General features: G+C 40.5%; 2 protein-coding genes across 5 annotated transcripts in view; one reads left to right on the forward strand and one right to left on the reverse strand.

Moving 5' to 3' along the window:
• Nucleotides 1-10,587, reverse strand: part of LOC306818859 (solute carrier family 28 member 3-like) — a 145,764-nt gene that overhangs the window by 96,748 nt on the left and 38,429 nt on the right. The window lies entirely within an intron of this gene.
• The window catches only part of LOC306818856 (BDNF/NT-3 growth factors receptor-like), a 151,517-nt gene that overhangs the window by 82,842 nt on the left and 58,088 nt on the right, over nt 1-10,587 (forward strand). The gene's annotated exons all lie outside the window — the stretch shown is intronic.

Here is a 10,587-nt window from a genome sequence, read left to right on the forward strand (position 1 = left end):
ACACCTCACTAGTGGGTCTGTGTGGCAGGCCACATGAGCACCTGTCACCTGTCCTAAAGAACTAAAGAATTCAAATGTAATGCCGGCTTTTAAAAATGAAATAAATACACAACAAACACATAAAGAGCTATAACGCCAATGAGCAGGCTTTTTTTTTTTAAATCTGAGCTCATATTGGCAAAACAATGTATATAATATGTAAAATGTAAACAAATCTGTGGCGGTATTTCTGTCAAATTATTAGTGCTATAATTAATGGTTTCTTAATCAGTGTAATGTATTTCCCATATTAAAACATGATAAAGTCTGTAATCCCACGGTATGAATAACACAGCTGTAACTTTTTATGCAGGCCTGAAGCTAACGCTATTGACCATGCTATGTGACGTGAAGTTTTATTCAGAATAAAAGTGTTGAACATGAATAACACGATCACCTGAACAGAACAGGTTTCTATGCATCACAATAGTTTACTGTGTTAAGAAACTACTTTACATTAGCTTACAGCGCTAACACGGTGCTAACTCGGCCATCTGAATAAAAAAGCATTTGTATTTAGCCCCGGAGCTAACGGTTGCTGTCCTTCACATCAAAAGAAGACGTTATGGAAACAGTCGGGCTGAAGTGTTGCCTTGTCTCGTTGGCTCACTCTAGCAAGTATTTTCCAGCTCGGGGGGACGGGGGAGGGGACATTGCTATTAAAAATGAAATCCAGCCACTTTCTTCTTGTTTCTTAAGTAGCTGGAGTTCGAAGCAACACCGCATGCTGGTTTCTGCCACCTATAACCGAGCAAGTACCAGTAGCCATCACTTCTTCACAACGGGGAAAACAATGGAGTATTTTCACAAAAGATTTCATCAGGTTGGGGGCGGAGTCAGTGGAGTCCATGGGAGGAGTTACCAGCGGAGGGGAGGTACTTTCCGTCTGGTGACATCAACGGATGAGAAGATTTTAAACGGAGTGTTTTTCTCTGTGCTGAAAGACTTTTACAAACCCCCCCAAAAATGACTGGATTGGTTTATTTCACATTTTGTGTGTATGTGCTGAAAAACGCTGCAAAAGTCGATTTTTCACAATATGTCCCCTTTAACATAAAAAAAATGACTGAGAGCTTCAGAAGATGTCCTGCATTTAGAACTGACCTTTAATACACTCCGTAGAGTACATTAACAAAAAACTAAATGACAGCATTACAGAACAATAACATGGAGGTTTTCATTGCAGGTCACAAACAAAGGGTGTTCTCAAACATCTGTTTGAACATCAGAAACACCACTGACATCTGGAGCAGTCTTTCTGTTTATACATTCAAATCAATCACAAAGAAATGCTTTACAGCTTATTGTGAATCAAACATCCTTTGTCTATGCAACTTGAGCCGGCATGCTTCAATCACCAATTCAGCACGCCTTGTAAAGAGCGAGGTTTAATATATAAAGAACAAGCTACGTAACCAAACAGAGTAAAAACAAATGGACTCATGGCTTACAGTGATGATGCTGCACATGTTGACAAGGGCACTAAACAGGAACACAGTCAAGTAACACCTGCGCAGAAACACAATAAAGATTAGCACTTCATCACGTGTACGGTGGCCTGGAGGTGTTAATGCAGTTCTTGTGATTTTCTGCTATTTGTTTCATTTGCTTTGCGTCTTCGACTCTGCATTGGATTTTGGTTGTTTGCATTAGACGTTTGTAAGGGTGTTTCTGAATGTGCTGCGTGTTTTTTGAACTGCTAATTTGTACATAGTCTGTGCGTTAGTCTTGTTGGCAAGATCACACTTACAGAGACAAGACCAAGGCATGGGGAGACGAACAGACCAAGACCATAGATATCACTGTAAAATGGAATTACTTCGAGCGTAATATGGGAAGGTTGCAGATGTAACTGTGTGGTAAATATCTACTTATGAATGAACTGAGGTGTATTCTCTTCTACAGGAGGCCATTCCTTCTCATAACAGCAATGACAAGAAAAACAGCCAGTCAGCGGTGGTCTTGATTTAGAATCCAGACTCTGCCCAGTCTGAAAAGTGAGACAAGGCCAAGACCTTAAAAAATGGTCTCTGAGACTGGTCTTAAGACCAGGACTGATTTAATGTACTAAAACACTTCTGTCTGCACCACTGGGTCTATTGCTGGAGCGTGAATGCACCTACAATAACAAGAACAGCGTGCGTACAACATGTTGCTTTGTCTTTCTGGTTCATTCGTTTTGCCGTAATATTTGTCAAGCGATGAAAAATACATTTGCGAGTCTGTAAATTGTGTTTTATTCTTAAATTGACCGGACCTTCGTTTCTTTGTCTGACTTCCTGTCCTGGTCGTTTTATTCTCTCCAGCTTGACGCGAGCCTGAAGCGTGTCGCGTCAAAAATAGGCTTGCAGCGTATTTAATACAGAGCAGAGCTTAGTGGTCAGACCTGATGGATCACAGCATGCATGTTGTAGAAAACTGGCAGTACATGTATGAGGTTTCAGCTGTTGCTGAGCCTATGCACCCTCCAGCCAGCGTACAGATAGAACCCAGTTTATCATATCCAAATCTTTGGGTGAGGTGTAAAGACATTTTTAAAGCTGTACTCTTGAGGTTAAACATGCTTTCTAACAGCTTTGTGTTCATCCACTCAGTCTTTGTCTTCACGTCACAGGTGAAACAAAAAAACACCTTAAAGTTCAATCTGTCTGCAAAACATGATGTTGAGACACGTAGACATGTTGAAGGTCACCGGCATGTCTCTTGAGTCTTTATTCCAGTGGGTAACTGTGTGAGTGATACAAAGCAAGGGCGTGGATCATCAACCGTTCTTCACAACACATTTGTTCATAGATCCGACTGACAAACTGTTCAATACGATTCACCAATGTTTTGTTGTTTGTTGAGAAGAGAAGCTATGAACACTCAGAGACACTCTAACAAACATTTGAGTGCTAACCAGCTTGTGCAAAATGACACTGCATTTAAATTAAATTTAAAGTTGTGTTATGAATAGTTAGTTTATACTTTTACAATCACTAAGAGTCTTATAAAGAATGACGATGTCTCCCTTGAGCACCAGCATGAACCCAAAACAGATCCCTCTGTCCCAGCTGTCTGAGGCACAGCCGCTGTGAATACCTCTGAATTTACTGCATTGTTGTGTTAGCATGCTAATGTTAGCGCTCTTTCGTTAGCTTGGAGCTTCACATTGTACATGAATTGAAACAGAAGGAGCGTGATCTAAAAACTCTTACATGGCATCCCAATAATCAGTGAGTATGTTCTTCTTCTTGACTCAAACAGCTTTTATACACAAGGGGAGGAGCCGGCCGTCCCATCCATGTAAACACAGCTCTGACAACAACACAGCCAGCAGGACTCCAGCTTCTCCCCCAGTCAGGACTCAGAGAGACATTAACACAGGACACACTGGATCTCTGATATATTTTTGAGTTGCAATGTGGCCTTTAGTGTTAATAACATTAATTACATTTATTTCACCCCATGCGTCTTCTTTGTGTTCCTGCGTCTGCGTTCATCCCACTGTTAAATAAAACAGCTTTTTTTGGTGAACCTGAAGGAGAGTCTTGTTAAGAATTGAATTGTGAATGGATGTACAAGCTTTCATCCAGAAACATTTTACAACCTTCAACCATTCAACACACGGAGTAGTCACTCTGAATTTCCCTCGGGATCAATAAAGTATCTATCTATCTATCTATCTATCTATCTATCTATCTCCTACCTGGAGTTGCTGTGCATGCCTCACATTCCACTTTTCTCCTACATGGAATTCATTCCTCTATTCATATTCAAACAACCATGAGCCAAAGACCGATGTGAACAGACAGCAAAAAGCCACATAGTGGGTTGATAACCTGAACTTCAGACTGTGCTCGTCTCTGAAACGCTGCAGTCGTTTTAAGTCTTCTTAACAGAACTATGCACAGTCCACAGTGGGTAGTTCATGGACGGCTGGGAGATCCCACTGCTGGCTCCAGTTTAGCCAAGTATCATACTTGTTATTGCCAATAAATCAACCAGCAAGTGTTTTACTTTTAACAGATGACTCTTAGTAGTAGTTTCTTGTTCTTGTTCTCTGCTGGAGTTATGGGGGCCCGAAACAATGACCTGTCCAGCGACAGCCTTTAAACATGGAGGATCACCCGCAAAAGGTTTTGGACTCCTAACATTCATTTTCCTGCATCCTGATCAGTTTTTATGCACCAGTTTGTGCCTTTTCTGAAAAACAATTATGATCCAATCTTTATATTAACGTTCCAAGTGTTAGTTAGATAGATAGATAGATAGATAGATAGATAGATAGATAGATAGATAGATAGATAGATAGATAGATAGATAGATAGATAGATAGATAGATAGATAGATAGATAGATAGATAGATAGATAGATAGATAGATAGATAGATAGATAGATAGATAGATAGATAGATAGATACTTTATTGATCCCGAGGGAAATTCAAGGCATCCAGTAGCAGTATACAGACAGGCAGGACACAAGACATTAGTTACAATACACACCCGCTGTCCCCCCTCCCCTCTGTATACAATAATCCCCCAAACAAGATTTAGCAGCCCCTATGTGACTAAGAGTAAACATAATTATATGTTAAAACCTGTGCAGTTAGCATTAGCAATTAGACTTAAAACTAATATAGCACTTAAAACTTATATAGCAAGCATATGTATAGCATATACATGTTCACACAGCAATGCATTCATTTGAATACTTCTATAAACATGTGGACTGGAGAGTTGCAACCATTGGATCATTTCAATGACAGACACCCTCGCGCATGTCTGCACGCTGATACACTGTGAAGAATTCATTGTTAATGGTTTGGACGACTGCAGTCAACTGTTTTGGTGCCTGAGGCATGATTCCAGTCGCCTCTTGCAGGAGCAAGCAGCTGCACAAAACAGGAAAGTACATCATTTGTAGTTGTGTGCTTTGCATTCAAAGACCAAACAGCGGACGTCGCTCTCTCTCTCACTCTCTCACTCTGTCTCTCTCACTCTCTCTCACTGGTCCACTGCAGAGTATAAAGTTAATTGCAGATATATTTTTTTCTCCCAGAGACCCCCCAACATGTTGCTTTTGAGGTTTAGAGGGGAGCTAAAGTGTCAATCAGGGGGTCCCAGACCCCCCGAAGTTCACACCCTGCCTTTAACAAGTAAAACAGTTTAATCATATCTGGTGTTAAAAACTGTGATCTTGATAAGTTAATAAGTGATCAAGATCTGATAATAAGTTATAACATTTCTGTCATGCTAGGCTTGTTGAAGAGCAGATTAGATTTAACAATCACAGAGGTGAGAAGCTAGCAGACATTTAGCTCCTCTGTCCACTGGAGGAGGACTGTGCTGAAACAACATGATTACATTTTGACCCCTCTCTTTAACTGATTTTCCACCTCGAAGGTCCACAAACTCTTTTTTCTGGCATTTCCCTATATTTATATATACACTGCTCAAAAACATGAAGGCAACAGTACAATAACACATATAGATCTGAATGAGTGAAGTATTCTTATTACTTTGTTCTTTACATAGTTGAATTTACTGACAACAAAGTCACACAAAAATGATCAATGGAATCAAATGTATTAACCAATGGAGGTCTAGATTTGGAGCAACACTCAAAATTAAAGTGTAAAAACACACTACAGATCCAACTTTGATGTGATGTCCTTAAAACAACTCAACTCCATAGTGTGCATGACCTCCCTACAACACCTGATGAGGTGGCTTTTGTCTACTCCATTTGCATAACAGCACGTGGAATTGATTGTCAATCAGTGTTGCTTCCTAAGTGGACAGTTTGATTTCACAGAAGTGTGATTGACTTGGAATTACATTCTGATGTTTTAGTGTTCCCTTTATTTTTTGGAGCAGTGTATATTCTGTGTCTGTAGCTTTAAATATGTAAATGAGCTGTGTCTGACCACGCCCCCTCTCTGGAAGGGCTCGGGTGTCTCTGGCTTCCTCGCTCCTATTGTTTACGGTGAGAGGGCAGAACAAACAGCTAGCTGTGGGAGTGTCACCCACCTGGGGGAGGGGCTACTGGGTTACAGTTTTCAGTATAGAAGAGGTAGATTCTTTTTAAGGCACCATTTAGATTGACAGGTGGGTGTGGAGTGTGTCTTAATCTCTACCTGTGTAACCAATGATTGTTACAGTTCATCGTTCACTTTCACACGCTCTGTGGAGAAACACAGGTTTTTAATTGATTGTGTGGCTTTTCATTGACGGCTCGCAGGGCCCTCAAACATCCTGTGCTCAACTCACAGGTTTCTTAAATGTTGTAAACATGCCGTACCTAAATATGAAACATGATGTTCTTTTGTAATCAGGAGGGAATACAAGCTATCAAAAACAAAATAAGGGTCAGTGAAAAGACCTCTCCATATCTCACCTGTCACTTTCTCTAAAACATTTCTTCATGCAATTATTCTTTTAACAAAATCCTACCGTCCCCCCATGTGTTCTCTTGCTATGAAGGACACCATTGAATCTAAAGCTGGACTGTATAATAGAGCTCAGAAGACTCAAGGAAACCTCCCCCTTAGAATTATGGAAACATTCATGCCATGATCCAACCAAAAACACAATCTTGTCTCCATCACCATGTACCTGATGGAGATCCAACACGAGTCACGATCACATCACGAGATCAGGCCGACACAACCAGCTGTGGTAAGAGGTTGTTGATTCATGCAGACACTAACTGGTTCCCAGGTTCAGATCCGAGTATGCTTGACCCCAAAGAGCATAAACATATCGTACTTCAGTCTGCTTGAAGAGGCGGCCTTGGGCTGATTCTGTCACTCAAATATCAGAGAATCATATTGATCTACTTTGCTTAACTGAAACCTTAACTGAAACCTTCTGAATCATTCTATTTTTGGGCTCAGTCTGTAGGGACTTGGGTTGGGAACCGGAGGGTCACCGGTTCAAGTCCCGGCATGGACCAAGTCCGGAAACTGGTCTGGTAGCTGGAGAGGTGCCAGTCCACTTCCTGAGCACTGCTGATGTGCCCCTGAGCAAGGCACCAAACCCCAGAAACTGCTCTGGAGCGCTCTCTGTGGGCAGCCCCCTCACTCTGAGAACTCTCCATTAATGCAGAGTGAAAACCGAATTTCCCCTCGCGGGATTAATAAAGTATATAAAAAAATTTTTTTTTTAAAAACTGGCTTTCTCAGGATGAATATGTTAGTTTAAATGAATCCACCCCTCCCAGTCATTTGAATGCTCATATAGCTCGAGACACTGGTCGAGGTGGTGGAGTAGCACCTGAATTATTATTGAAGCTGAATTATACCTCTTTTGAAAGTCTTGCACTCAGTCTTTCACATCCAATCTCTAGAACTTTTCAGCCAGTTCTAATTGTTATAGTTTACCGCCCTCCCGGCCCATATTCAGACGTTCTACCTGAATTTGCAGAATTTCTATCACACATAGTTCTTAGCAGTGGTAGAATAATTGTTGTAGGTGATTTCAATATCCATGTGGATGTCAGTCTTAGCACGGCTTTCATGTCTCTATTGGACTCTATTGGCTTCACCCAGGGTGTAAACAAACCTACTCATCAATTTAACCACACCCTGGATCTTGTTTTAGCCTATGGTATTGAAATTAAAAGTTTGTCGGTTTTTCTGGAAAATTCTCTGATATCAGACCATTTCCTAGTAACTTTTGATTTCTTTTTACCAACCTTAACTCCTCTTAATAAAAAAGTGCTCTCTAGAAGTTTAAATGATAATGCTGTAGCTAAATTTAAGGAAGCTATTTCAGCTGCCTTTGTTTCTGTTCCATCCTCTAACCTAGTTGAAAACTCCTATAATCACTTTAGTCCCTCTCAGCTAGATCAGTTTGTAGATAGTGCAGTGGATTCACTTAGAGTTACTCTGGATTCAATCGCCCCCCTAAAACAGAAGGCAATCAAACGACAGAGATCAGCTCCATGGTACAATTTAGAAACCCGTACTCTAAAACTAACGTCACGTAAATGTGAAAGAATTTGGCGCTCCACCAAAACGATAGAATCTCATTTAATTTGGCAAGATAGTCATAATAGATATATGAAAGCTCTACGGCAGGCCTGCACTGCCTATTACTCGTCTCTTATCGAAGAAAATAAAAACAATCCTAGATACCTCTTCAGCACTGTAGCCAGGCTGACAGAGAGTCGTAGTTCATTTGAGCCATCTATTCCTTTAGCCCTTAGCAGTAATGATTTCATCAGCTTTTTTAATGATAAAATTCTAAACATTAGAGACAAATTTAGCAACTTACTACCTTTACTTAGTGCAGATTCCTCCAATATTTTCGATTCGGCAGAAACGGTTCCAAATTCTGATACTAACCTCGACTGTTTTTTTCCAATTAACCTCTCAGAACTAAATTCGATTATTTCTGCGTCTAAACCGTCAAGTTGTCTTTTAGATCCAATCCCAACCAAGTTGTTTAAGGAAGTCTTTCCCCTAGTTTGCAGCTCCATACTAGATATGATCAATATATCTTTAGCGGCAGGTTATGTACCCCAGTCATTTAAAGTAGCTGCAATTAAACCGCTCCTTAAAAAGCCTACTCTTGATTCAGGAACTCTAGCTAACTATAGACCTATATCTAACCTTCCTTTTATCTCCAAGATCTTAGAGAAAGTGGTAGCTAATCAATTGTGTGATTTTCTCCACAACAACAGCTTGTTTGAGAAGTTCCAGTCGGGATTTAGAGCTTACCATAGCACTGAGACTGCACTAGTTAGAGTAACAAATGATCTTCTGTTAGCCTCAGACAGGGGACTTCTATCTGTGCTTGTCCTGTTAGATCTTAGTGCTGCTTTTGACACAATTGACCATCAGATTCTGTTACAGAGAATAGAACAATGACTTGGAGTTACAGGAACTGCTTTAAGATCCTATTTATCAGACAGATCTCAGTTTGTGCATGCTCATGATGAGTCCTCTATGTACACCGAAGTTAGCCATGGAGTGCCTCAAGGATCAGTGCTTGGTCCGATTCTATTTACATTATATATGCTTCCTCTAGGTAGTATTATGAGAAAACACTCCATGAACTTTCATTGCTATGCAGACGATACTCAGCTCTACATAGCAATGAAGCCAGAAGACACCAACCAGCTTCGTAAACTAGAAGCCTGCCTCAAGGACATCAAGACCTGGATGACCAGAAACTTCTTACTGCTCAACTCAGACAAGACTGAAGTTATAGTGATTGGACCTAAGAACCTTAGAGAGACTTTCTCTGCCGATATGACGGCCCTTAGTAGTATTAGCATAGCCTCTAGTACCACTGTTAGGAACCTAGGAGTTCTGTTTGATCAGGATATGTCCTTTGATTCCCACATGAAACAAATTTCAAGGACAGCTTATTTTCGCCTTGTAATATCTCTAAGATCAGACAGATCCTGTCACAAAATGATGCTGAAAAATTAGTTCATGCATTTGTTACCTCCAGGTTGGATTACTGTAATTCTATTTTAGCAGGGTGCTATGGTAAATCTCTAAAGACCCTTCAACTCGTCCAAAACACTGCAGCTCGTGTTCTGACTAGAACTAGGAAAAGGGACCACATTACTCCTGCATTGGCTTCTCTCCATTGGCTCCCTATAAAATCTAGAATAGAATTTAAAATCCTTCTTCTCACCTACAAAGCTCTAAACGGTCAGGCACCATCCTATCTTAAAGAGTTAATTGTACCGTACTATCCGACAAGAACATTACGTTCCCAGAATGAAGGCCTGCTCGTGGTGCCTATAGTCTCTAAAAGTACTATGGGAGGTAGAGCCTTTAGTTATCAGGCACCGCTCCTTTGGAATCGTCTACCAGTTGGGGTCCGGGAGGCAGACACATTAGGTACTGTAGTTTCTTAATGTTCTCCTCCTTTGACGATGATGTGTAGATGATGAAGAAAAATCCGCTGACACTGACTTGCTTGTAATGTAAGACATTTATTTACAAAGTCAAGAAACAGCATCAGTCCAGGTTAGCCATGGTACCTGGGAGAGTCACCAGTCAAATGTGAACCCTCTTGAACAAAGAAAGACACTCATACTTATACAGCATTGGTCAAAGAAAACAGAAAACCATCCAAGTCCTAATTTGGACTTAGGACAACAACTGTTACTCTCCTTAAACTTCCTCTGAACTTATGGCCTTAAGATTTACAACTCCATGCCGGGTTGACTTTTAAGATCTCTTTCTCGGGATCAACACCTGTTTACTCATGTTTTAGACCCAAATGTTATCCTAATCAGTCTTAAGAAACAACCCCACAATAAACCACTACATGCTTGTTGATGTTAAACCAAGCTTTCCTTGAAACCACTAATTGCTTTAACATAAGTTCACACTTTAGCAACACACTTTAGCAGCACTTACAGTCACATACTTGTTTATCTTACATTGTGTTTGCATGTATAATACACTACAGTACTTTGAAGAATAGACTTAAAACTTTTCTTTTTGATAAATCTTATAGTTAGGGCTGGCTTAGGACCAGCTCATAGTTATGCTGCTATAGGCCTAGACTACCGGGGGAACTGGCACCAGGATCTCTTAT

Source organism: Symphodus melops, assembly GCF_947650265.1.
Source record: "Symphodus melops genome assembly, chromosome: 23".
NCBI lineage: Eukaryota > Metazoa > Chordata > Actinopteri > Labriformes > Labridae > Symphodus > Symphodus melops.